This window comes from Dendropsophus ebraccatus, chromosome 3 (genome assembly GCF_027789765.1).
Source record: "Dendropsophus ebraccatus isolate aDenEbr1 chromosome 3, aDenEbr1.pat, whole genome shotgun sequence".
Lineage (NCBI taxonomy): Eukaryota > Metazoa > Chordata > Amphibia > Anura > Hylidae > Dendropsophus > Dendropsophus ebraccatus.
Genome location: NC_091456.1, coordinates 8,850,292 through 8,861,410, shown reverse-complemented (window position 1 = coordinate 8,861,410; position 11,119 = coordinate 8,850,292). Strand labels below are relative to the sequence as shown.

At 47.4% G+C, this 11,119-nt stretch overlaps 2 non-coding genes across 2 annotated transcripts; both read right to left on the bottom strand.

Moving 5' to 3' along the window:
* Positions 1-7,164: 7,164 nt before the first annotated feature.
* Positions 7,165-7,236, bottom strand: TRNAQ-UUG (transfer RNA glutamine (anticodon UUG)). Its single transcript has one exon. It is a non-coding gene; the product is annotated as a tRNA-Gln (tRNA).
* A 1,537-nt stretch (positions 7,237-8,773) lies between these two features.
* TRNAQ-UUG (transfer RNA glutamine (anticodon UUG)) lies at positions 8,774-8,845 on the bottom strand. The gene has a single exon. It is a non-coding gene; the product is annotated as a tRNA-Gln (tRNA).
* Positions 8,846-11,119: the final 2,274 nt, after the last annotated feature.

Sequence of the window (11,119 nt, the reverse complement as noted above, 5' to 3'; positions counted from 1 at the left end):
GCATGTCAGGTAGCAGTGGCGTGGCCCGATGTGGTCTGGTTTTAGTGGCATGGTCCGGTAGCAGTGGCGTGGCCCCGTACAGGTCCAGTTTCAGTACCATGGTCTGGTAGTAGTGGCGTGGTCCATAGTGATCGTGTAGATGTGGCGTGGTCCGGTAGTGATCCTGTAGCAGTGGCGTGGCCCATAGTGGTCTGGTTTTAGTGGTGTGGTCCGGTAGCAGTGGCATGGTCCGGTGGCAGTGGCGTGATCCGATAGTGATCCGGTAGCAGTGGCATGCACTGGTAGTGATCCGGTAGCAGTGGCATGGTCTGGTAGTGATCCGGTAGCAGTGGCGTGGGGCCGTAGTGGTCTGGTTTTAGTGGCGTAGTCAGGTAGCAGTGGCGTGGGGCTGTAGTGGTCCAGTAGCAGTGGCATGGTCTGGTAGCAGTGACGTGGTCTGGTAGTGTTTCGGTAGTGATCCTGTAGCAGTGGCGTGGTCTGGTAGTGGTCCGGTAGTGGTCCGGTAGTCGTCCAGTAGCAGTGGCGTGGTCCGGTAGCAGTGGCGTGTTCTGGTAGCAGTGACGTGGTCTGGTAGTGTTTCGGTAGTGATCCTGTAGCAGTGGCGTGGTCTGTTAGTGGTCCGGTAGTCGTCCAGTAGCAGTGGCGTGGTCCGGTAGCAGTGGCGTGTTCTGGTAGTGGTCCGGTAGCATTGGCGTGGTCCGGTAGCAGTGGCGTGGTCTGGTAGTGGTCCGGTAGTGGTCCGGTAGCATTGGCGTGGTCCGGTAGCAGTGGCGTGGTCTGGTAGTGATCCGGTAGCAATGGCGTGGGGCCGTAGTGGTCTGGTAGCAGTGGCATGGTCTGGTAGCAGTGGCATGGTCTGGTAGTGATCCGGTAGCAGTGGCATGCTCTGGTAGTGATCCGGTAGCAGTGGCATGGTCTGGTAGTGATCCGGTAGCAGTGGCGTGGGGCCGTAGTGGTCTGGTTTTAGTGGCGTAGTCAGGTAGCAGTGGCGTGGGGCTGTAGTGTTCCAGTAGCAGTGGCGTGGTCCAGTAGAAGTGGTGTGGTCTGGTAGTGGTCCAGTAGCAGTGGCATGGTCTGGTAAAGTGAAGTGGTCTGGTAGTGGTCCGGTAGTTGTCCAGTAGCAGTGGCGTGGTCCGGTAGCAGTGGCGTGGTCTGGTAGTGGTCCGGTAGTGGTCCGGTAGCATTGGCGTGGTCTGGTAGTGGTCCGGTAGTGGTCCAGTAGCAGTGGCTTGGTCCGGTAGCAGTGGCGTGGTCTGCCTTTATGGTACCTCCGCCACTGAATACAGACACAAACAGAAGATCCTTTATTCTACTACATTAGTTAGAGTGGAACCAGCAAGGACATGAACTCACAGGCTCTACATGTCTCTTCTTTCTGTCATTGTTCATTTTATTTTCAGCGTCCACCTTTATTGTATAACAATCCACATGCATGTCTGGGAAGGAAGCCAGGTAGGATTATTGTCTTTTGCGTCCTAATATCCAGTTTTGTCTTTGTGCACTTACTCCTCTAGTCTATCTAATAAGGGGGTGCAGTATATCTATTAAAGGACTAAAATAGCCTAATTGGCAGAGAGTTGGAGTAAACAGCAGGAAATGTTCCATTATATAAGTGACTTACTACACATTTGGATTTCTGTATAAATAAGAACATTTGTTGTGAGGACCATCCTCTTTTAATCCTCTTCTTTATACTTCCCGACCTTCTCTGTTGTTTTGTGGACTTTCTACCCTCGGGTATCAGGGTCCTATCAGACGAATGGATTTTTAACGATTAACGATAAACAATCGCCAACTAGATTGTTTATTGTTACCCTGAAATCGTTCCCCATATTATACAGAACGATAGTCGTTAGTTATGAACGTTTCTATGATCGGTTTCTCCATCTGATCCCGGCAAATGAAGGATCGATGTGGAAGGATACAGCGAACGATTGGTGAACTAATGTGGAATTACAGCGAAGGCGTAACAATGATTTTGGTGTCGGCACCAAACGAATGACAGTCAATTTCTTGTTGGTCGTTTGATAGTTTCCTGCATTTACACGAAAAGATTATCGTTTAAATTTCAACAATATAACGATAATTTGCACAATAGTCGTCCTGTGTCTTCCACTGCCATGTCGTATGATCAGGAAACGACCGCTCAGCATAGAGACCGTATTCTGTCTATAGGTTATTTCCTGTCCCTACAGCCAGGAGCATAGTTAGGATTCATGGGGACCAATAGCAACAAACTGTACAGTGCCCCCCCTCAATAATGACATGACACGTAACCTGTTGCGTTCCATTCTCCCAGATCCCTGATCCACAAGTGATGTCACTGATGCAGCGGGGAGCTGGGAGAACGATCGCTAAGGGACTGTGCCAGGTCATGTGAGTATATACATTGAAGTGGGGGGGCCCTCTTGTGGCTGGAGGTGCGATGATGCCTCCAGCCACAAGAGAGACTGGCAGGACAGAGAGCCCTGCCAGTAGTGGCAGATGTGGATGCTGTGAGCCTTAGCTACCATGAAGGCAGACCATGCTTCGGGAGTTGGGCCCACACCCCCCCACGGCATGGGCCCTGTAGCAGTTGCGTAGTCTGTCTCCATGGTAGCGGAAGTTCTGACCTACCCTTCTTACACCATCTCTCTGCTCTGCTGATGTTGTTCCAAACCCTGAGAAATCACCAACAGAGCAGGGACATCATGTCGTCAGAGTAAATAAGTAGAGGACCCAGGGGTCTGGGTTACGTTACTGAGCACTGGTGCTGGGTGAGTATGAGGTGAGTATGCTCTTTTTCTTTCAGCAGGGCCTAATTTATTTATTTTTTTATCTGAATCGGCTACCCCACTTGATGCTAGAATAAAAGTGTCACTGTCGTTTTTTTGTTGTTTTTTTTGGCAGAAATCAATAGTCCAGGCGATTTTAAGAAACTTTGTAATTGGGTTTATTAGACAAATCTGCCATTATCTGCATTCAAAAAGACTTTCCCCAGGCCCCCCCTCCCTCCTCTCACTCATCCACTGCTCATTATCAGGAAATCTCGGCCCTGTGTAACCTATGAAGAGGGGAGGAGGGAGATTAGTCGCCAGCAGAGAACAAAGGATTACACAGTGAGGGCTGTGTAAAAGCCGGTATTCAGAGGTCAAAGAGGTCAGTGCTGACTTCAGAGGAGAGAGCCTGGTGATGTAGCTGTAAATTAACTCTTTGTTGTCCTGTTTTGGTGCCTCATCTCCCTCCACCCCTCCCCTCTACATAGAGAACAATGAAGACAGGGGGGAGACCTTCAAACTGCTTAATCATGATAAAAATGCATTTTTCAGCTAAAAAACCCAATTACAAAGTTTCTTAAGACCGCCTGTACTATTGATTTCTGCAAAAAAATAAAATAAAATGAAAGATAGTGACACTTTAATGTTTTGTGAAATGTAAAGTTGAACTGGAACTGTGATAGAACGCTGCACCTTCCTGTACAATTGTACGGTACAAACATGTCTTCCATTCTGTATAATGCGGACTTGTTACAGGAATGTATTATTATGAGACTGTCAGCTCCGAGATGATAATTGCAAAGCAAAAAGCCTCCTGTACTTGTGGTTTGTGTCCTCCAGAAGATGCAGACACCAGCAGTACCAGTATATAGCGAGGCTTTGTGGGTAGTATCAGTATACAGCGAGGCTTTGTGGGCAGTATCAGTATACAGCGAGGCTATGTGGGCAGTATCAGTATATAGCGAGGCTATGTGGGCAGTATCAGTATATAGCGAGGCTATGTGGGCAGTATCAGTATACAGCGAGGCTATGTGGGCAGTATCAGTATATAGCGAGGCTATGTGGGCAGTATCAGTATACAGCGAGGCTATGTGGGCAGTATCAGTATATAGCGAGGCTATGTGGGCAGTATCAGTATACAGCGAGGCTATGTGGGCAGTATCAGTATACAGCGAGGCTATGTGGGCAGTATCAGTATATAGCGAGGCTATGTGGGCAGTATCAGTATATAGCGAGGCTATGTGGGCAGTATCAGTATATAGCGAGGCTATGTGGGCAGTATCAGTATATAGCGAGGCTATGTGGGCAGTATCAGTATATAGCGAGGCTATGTGGGCAGTATCAGTATATAGCGAGGCTTTGCCAATTCGCTTCCTTTGCTTTGATGCCATTTTATAGACACTTTGGGAAGGATCAGCGTAGGGTTTGGTCACCCAGATCTTGCGTTATGTAAGTGTACTTCCTCTAAGGTACAATTATCATAATTGAGGGAAAACTATTTCAGTGAGATTGCATCACAGTCTAATTTATGCTTTGCGTTTCTTACCGGAGTTCTCTGGAAGCTTCTCTGAAAAGAAAAGACATTCAGTTCTATCTACTGAGCAGACACATTTATTGGCTTTTTTCCTTAGGATAAAGTAAGGATCACGGCAGAAGTCAAACTAGTTGTAAGGGATATAATTTGTAGAATGGCACGTCCGTGGAATCCGTGAAAAAGAGGGATCCCGGGGCATCCCCACAGCTACATCAGCCCCCCTCCCATGACGTCACTCGTGAGGCCGGAGAATGAAGCAACAGGGGACCTCGCCAGCTTGGGGACTATATGCATGGCGGCTCCAGGGGGTTATGTTTGGTGATGCCCTGCCAGCAGTGCGGCAGGGGGGGGCATGGTTGGTGATGCGCTGGCAGCGGTGGGGGGGGGGTATATTTGGTGATGCTCTGCCAACGGTCGGGGGGGCGGTATGGTTGGTGATGCACTGCCATTGGTCCGGGGGGTTATGTTTGGTAATGCGCTGCCATTGGTCCGGGGGGGTTGTGTTTGGTGATGCGCTGCTAGCGGTCGGGGGGGGGGGTATGTTTGGTGATGCGCTGCCAGCGGTCCGGGGGGGGGGGGGGGGTTATGTTTGGTGATGCACTGCCAGCGGTCCGGGGGGGGGTTATTTTTGGTAATGCGCTGCCAGCGGTCTGGGTGGGGGGTATGTTTGGTGATGCACTGCCAGCGGTCCGGGGGGGGGGGGTTATGTTTGGTTGGTGATGCGCTGCCAGCGGTCCGGGGGGGGGGGGTTATGTTCGGTGATGCGCTGCCAGCGGTCTGGGGGGGGGGGGGGTTATGTTTGGTGATGCGCTGCCAGCGGTCTGGGGGGGGGGGGGTTATGTTTGGTGATGCACTGCCAGCGGTCCGGGGGGGGGGGGTTAATTTTGGTGATGCGCTGCCAGCGGCCCGGGGGGGGGGGGGGGGTTATGTTTGGTGATGCGCTGCCAGCGGTCTGGGGGGGGGGGTTATGTTTGGTGATGCGCTGCCAGCTGTCTGGGTGGGGGGTACGTTTGGTGATGCGCTGCCAGCGGTCTGGGGGGGGTTATGTTCGGTGATGCGCTGCCAGCGGTTTGGGAAGGGGGGTGTTATTTTGTTCTGTACTGGCACATTCAACTTTCTGGGGTTAGGGAAAGGTTTTGAGACACACCGGGCGGTGTTGTGTTGGAGATCCAATGTCAACAGTCATGGGGGGGGGGGGGAGGGGAGGGGGGGATTAGGGATGCCACATATCCAACTCTGCCACATATGACATTCAGCTCTGCTTTGCATGAACACATGGGGTGATGGGATGCACATCACTGAAAAATATGGACACAGATGTAAAAAAGTGGCCCGGAGTGGTGTAGTGACCCTCAGAACTACCATCAGAACTGCCACCCACAGAAAGGAAATGTCCCAAGGCTGTAGTGTATGCTGTGTCGGTGTGAGATTTGCCCCTTCTCCCTGGCGTACACCTCCCATAGGCCTCCCAATCATGATCAAAATCTTTTTGTACACCGGGCGCAGATTCGGGCGCCCAGCTGGCCGGATTCACTAAGAGGCGTGGGTCTCTTAGTAAATCCTGCTGGGGGAAAGGGAGCGGGGCCTAATATAAGACCATAAATCCCCCCCAGAGTCTCTTTATCATAAATAAGCTTGTTTTTACTTGAAAGGTACTTGTGTGCAGCAAGTTATACAGCTTGACTTTGACAGGGTACGACACACTTGATAATACAGCAACCAGATCTGTGATAGGAATGCGGTGAAGAGTGAGTACAGTCTTGCTGACTGAGTAGCGTGTTGAGAGATACAAAGAATCAGAGTAGCAGAGAGGAGGATGTCGTGAGAGTCCCAACCCAAGTAGTACTGTGCTCTGCCGGGATGTTGGAGGATGAGGTAGAAGAATACTTAGAAGAAGAAGAGAATACTTGTGCCCATGTATTGACCTTTGGGTCTTCACACCACCGAATGGCCTACCAGTGTCGGGGGACCCGTCCTAGTGGGTGACACAAGTATTGTACTGTATGTTTGGGTCCATCCGAACCCAAACTGACTGCATTTGATTACCAATGGCTGAAGACACTGGATGCAGTCCTAGAGAGTCCTGGAAAACGTGACTACAATCTATGGCCTATGGCTGTATGCTCAGATGCTGAGAGTTCTGGTTCGGAGCTTTGTGCGTCCATATCCTAAAACTAGAACTCTTTTGTTTGAATTTAGAAACATCTTTATGAATCTTTGCTTCAAAGAGTTATATTAACCCCTTCATGACCAAAGGTCTCTGATGCCCGGGCGCCCAGGTCACAGTGAAGCAGTGCTCTCCTCCTCTTTTTTTTTTATTTATATGATGGGAAAGGGGGTAATTTAAAGTTATATTGGGGGAGGGGATTTACATAAGCAATCATTAGATTGCATATACTGATCAATGATATGCCGCTGCATCACATCGATTGAGACAGACTCTATGAGAAGATGTAAGTGTAAGTGATTGGACACTCGCAGTCATGCTGTGTGGGCCCCGATCTGTCAGTGATATGTACTTCTCCTGTCACTGACTCCCTTAAATGCCATAATCGCTATTGGAGGGTTTTAAGGGGTACTCCAGGAAAAAATATTTTTCTTTTAAATCAAATGGTGTCAGAAAGTTATCTAAATTTGTAATTTACTTCTATTTAGAAATCTCCAGTCTTCCAGTACTTATCAGCTGCTGTATGTTCTGCAGGAAGTGGTGTGTTCTCTCCAGTCTGACACAGTGCTCCCTGCTGCCACCTCTGTCCATGTTAGGAACTGTCCAGAGCAGCAGCAAAATCCCATAGAAAACCTCTCCTGCTCTGGACAGTGACATGGACATTGTCACTGTCACCAGCTTTCAATTTATTAAAACATATAAAACCAAGGTTCCACCGAGATTCGAACTCAGATTGCTGGATTCAAAGTCCAGAGTGCTAACCATTACACCATGGAACCTGCCATCATCTCTGGATAGATATTCTATTATAATGACAGAAATAATTAGGTGCATTTATCTATGAGTCAGTGTAACAGAGAGCAGGTTATATCAGTGTGTTACAATTGTTACAAATCCTAGATGATCCTTAAAGGGAATCTGTCAGGTCTTTATGAGGTACAGAGCTCCCACCCTGTATCCACTGATTGACTAGCGGGGCTGAACCTCCAGCCCTGTATGTCAATTAGTGAAGGAAAGAAGATGAGGGGGAGGAGGAGGTGTGCATGCTGTGGCTCAGCATCACTTTTGTGTCACTTCAGCTTTCAAGGAAAAAAGCAATTTTATAACTCTGCAAATGGCCATCAGCAAAGACAAAGGCGTCATCTGTTACATCTCCCTATCAGCTATCTGAATGTGTCTGCAGCTCTCTACCTGATATGGACCTGACAGATTTTAAAGTGTATTCCTATGTTAGTTAAAGGACAACTCCCACAAAAATTTTTTTTTGCTCATTTAACACACATTACAAAGTTATATAACTTTGTAATGTGGTTAAATACCCGGCCTGGCCCCCTTCCCCCACTTTCGGACCCCCGACCCCCCACCCCGGAAGTTAAGGAATGTATACATTACCTATTACGATAGTCACGGTCCTCTTCTCCGGGGCGGCATCTGGTGACGACGACGTCAGAGCCGAGGGGCGGTCTGGGTCTTCTTCCTCCTCGGCGTCTTCATGCAAAGTGAATGGGGATGAAAAGGCTGCTGGTGCACATGCGCACCAGCAGCCTTTTCATTGGCTGGAGCGCATCACATGGCTTCCAGCTTGCTCAGCCCTGATTGGCTGAGCTTGCTGGAAGCCATGTGATGCGCTCCAGCCAATGAAAAGGCTGCCGGTGCGCAAGCGCACTGGCAGCCTTTTCCATCCCCTGGACCCGGAAGTTGGAGACATCGCTGGATGGCGGAAGGCAGCGACGGAGAGGCGGACGGCGGGCGAATCGAGTGGCGATCGTCACCGGAGAGATGGTGAGTATGGTGTCTGTGTGTGTCTGTGTTTTTTTTTTTTTTGGGGTCCCGCGGGAGTTGTCCTTTAAAGTTTAGGGAGTATTCTGGTGAAAATCTTTTTTTTATTTCAAATCGACTGGTTTCAGAAAGTTGTACAGATTTGTAATTTACTTCTATTTAAAAATGTTAAGTCTTACCATACTTATCAGTTGCTGTATGTCCTGCAGGAAGTGGTGTATTCTTTCCAGTCTGACACAGTGCTTCCTGCTGCCACCTCTGTCCATGTCAGGAACTGTCCAGAGCAGGAAGGCATTTCTATGGGGATTTGCTGCTGCTCTGGAAAGTTCCTGACATGGACAGAGGTGGCAGCAGAGAGCACTGTGTCAGACTGGAGAGAATACACCACTTCCTGCAGGACATACAGCAGCTGATAAGTATGGGAAGACTTGAGATTTTTAAAGAGAAGTAACCTACAAATCTATATAAGTTTCTGAAACCAGTTGATTTGATTGATTTTTGCTGGAGTACCCCTTTAATATTAAAACATGAAAACCAAGGTTCCACCGAGATTCGAACTCAGATTGCTGGATTCAAAGTCCAGAGTGCTAACCATTACACCATGGAACCTGCCATCATCTCTGGAGAGATATTCTATTATAAAGACAGAAATAATTAGGTGCATTTATCTATGAGTCAGTGTAACAGAGAGCAGGTTATATCAGTGTGTCCTTCCCTTGTTACAAGACAGTCTGACATTTCAATTCCTCGATGATCCTTAAAGGGAATCTGTCCATATCAGGTACAGAGCTCCCTCCCTGTATCCACTGATTGACCTGGAGGGCTGAACTAGCAACCCTGTATGTCAGTTAGTCAGGGAAAGAAGAGGAGGGGGAGGAGGTGTGCATGCTGGGGCTCAGCATCACTCTTGTGGCACTTCAGCTTTCAAAAAGGAAAAAAGCTATTTTATAACTCTGCAACTAGCCACCAGCAAAGACAAAGGCATCATATATATATATATATATATATATATATATATATACAGTGGTTCCTTGGATTAGGAGCATAATTTGTGCCGGGACCGTGCTTGTTAACCAAATCCACGCTTAAACCAAGACAAATTTTCCAATAAGAAATAATAGAAATGCAGACAATTGGTTCCACACCCCAAGAATAATGATTTATTATTTTGAATAAGATGTAAAACAGATAAAACAAAGATTCAGAAACAGGAGAATCTGTAATATTATAAGTTACTGTACAGTAATGGAGAGGATGGGAAACACAAGGGCGGACAGAGACTGCAGGGAGCAGGAAGGAATGAGCGGGGCAGATGTGGGCACATACATGCAGCACTCTGTCCGGGGAGAGAGGGGTTACAGCTATGGAGAGATTACCCCCACAGTCCTGTCCCCTGATGTAAGCCCCAGCCTGAAGTGGATCTGCCATGATTTGGAAGGTGAGGGAGACTTCCATGGTCGGAGTACAGTGCTGTAGACCCCGCTATGTAGACCATGCCCCTCCCCCACTCCCCCTCCCACCCAGTTCAGGGAGCTCTTAAACCAAAGCAATGCTCTTACACCAAGTCACAATTTGAAAAACTGTGAGTTCTTAAACCAAAGTGCTCTTAAACCAAGTTACTCTTAAACCAAGGTAGGTACCACTGTGTGTGTGTATATATATATATATATATATATATATATATATATATTTATACATATATATATTTTTTTTTATTCATTTATTTATACATATACTGTATTTTATCTGTATATCAACTACACCACTGTTTTTAGAGCAGAGTGGTGGTCGGTAACAAGCTGTCAACAATGGGAAGGAAAGAACAGGCGGCGTCAAATATCAAAATAAGGAGACCAGTTTGGTAAATGAATATATGTGCTGAATGTTTGACTTGATGATCTCTCCAAGTTTAAAGGGGTCGTCCAGCAAAAATCTTTTTCTTTCAAATCAGCTGATATCAAAAAGTTATATAGATTTGTAAATTCCTTCTATTAAAAAATCTCATGTCTTCCCATGCTTATCAGCTGCTGTATATCCTGCAGGAAATGTTGTTTTATTTTCAGTCTGACACTGTGCTCTCTGCTGACATGTCTGGCTGAGACAGGGACTCTCCTCCTCTGGATAGCTCCTGTCTTGACCAGAGATGTCAGCAGAGAGCGCTGTGTCAAACTGAAAAGGAAACATTTCCTGCATGACATACGGCAGCTGATAAGTATGGGAAGACTTGAGATTTTTTTATTAGAAGTAAATTACAAATCTATATAACTTTCTGATATCAGTTGATTTGAAAGAGAAAGATTTTTGCTGGACAACCCTTTTAAAGGGGTATTCCAAGAAAAACTAACTTGTTCCCTATCCACAGGATAGGGGACAAGTAAGAGATTGCGAGAGTCCGACCTCCGGACCCCCCGCCAATCTTCATATCGGCCCCCCAGCTCCTTTGTTTTGAATAAAACCGCAGGTACAGCATTCAGCTCTGACAGCTCCATAGGAATAAATAGAGTGGCAGGCCACATGCCGTACCCGCGTCTTTATTCAAAACAATGGAGCCGGGGACCAATACAGAGATCAGCGGGGGTACGAGGGTCAGACCCCACGCAATCTCTTACTTGTCCCCTATCCTGTGGATAGGGAACAAGTTAGTTTTTTCTGGAATGCCCCTTTAACTATATTAATTGAGGTGGGAGTATCCCTTTAAATGTGGAAAGTGATGATATGTTCTTCACTCAATGTAACGTTGCTGTAAAAATTCTACAATATTGATTCCATTTCCACATTGGGTAAACAGCCAGCTATATGTACTGGTAACATCCGACGCTTTACGACGTTTTACCAGAGCTAAGCAGGAGAATTACTTTCAGTATTAATCATAAACCAGGCCGA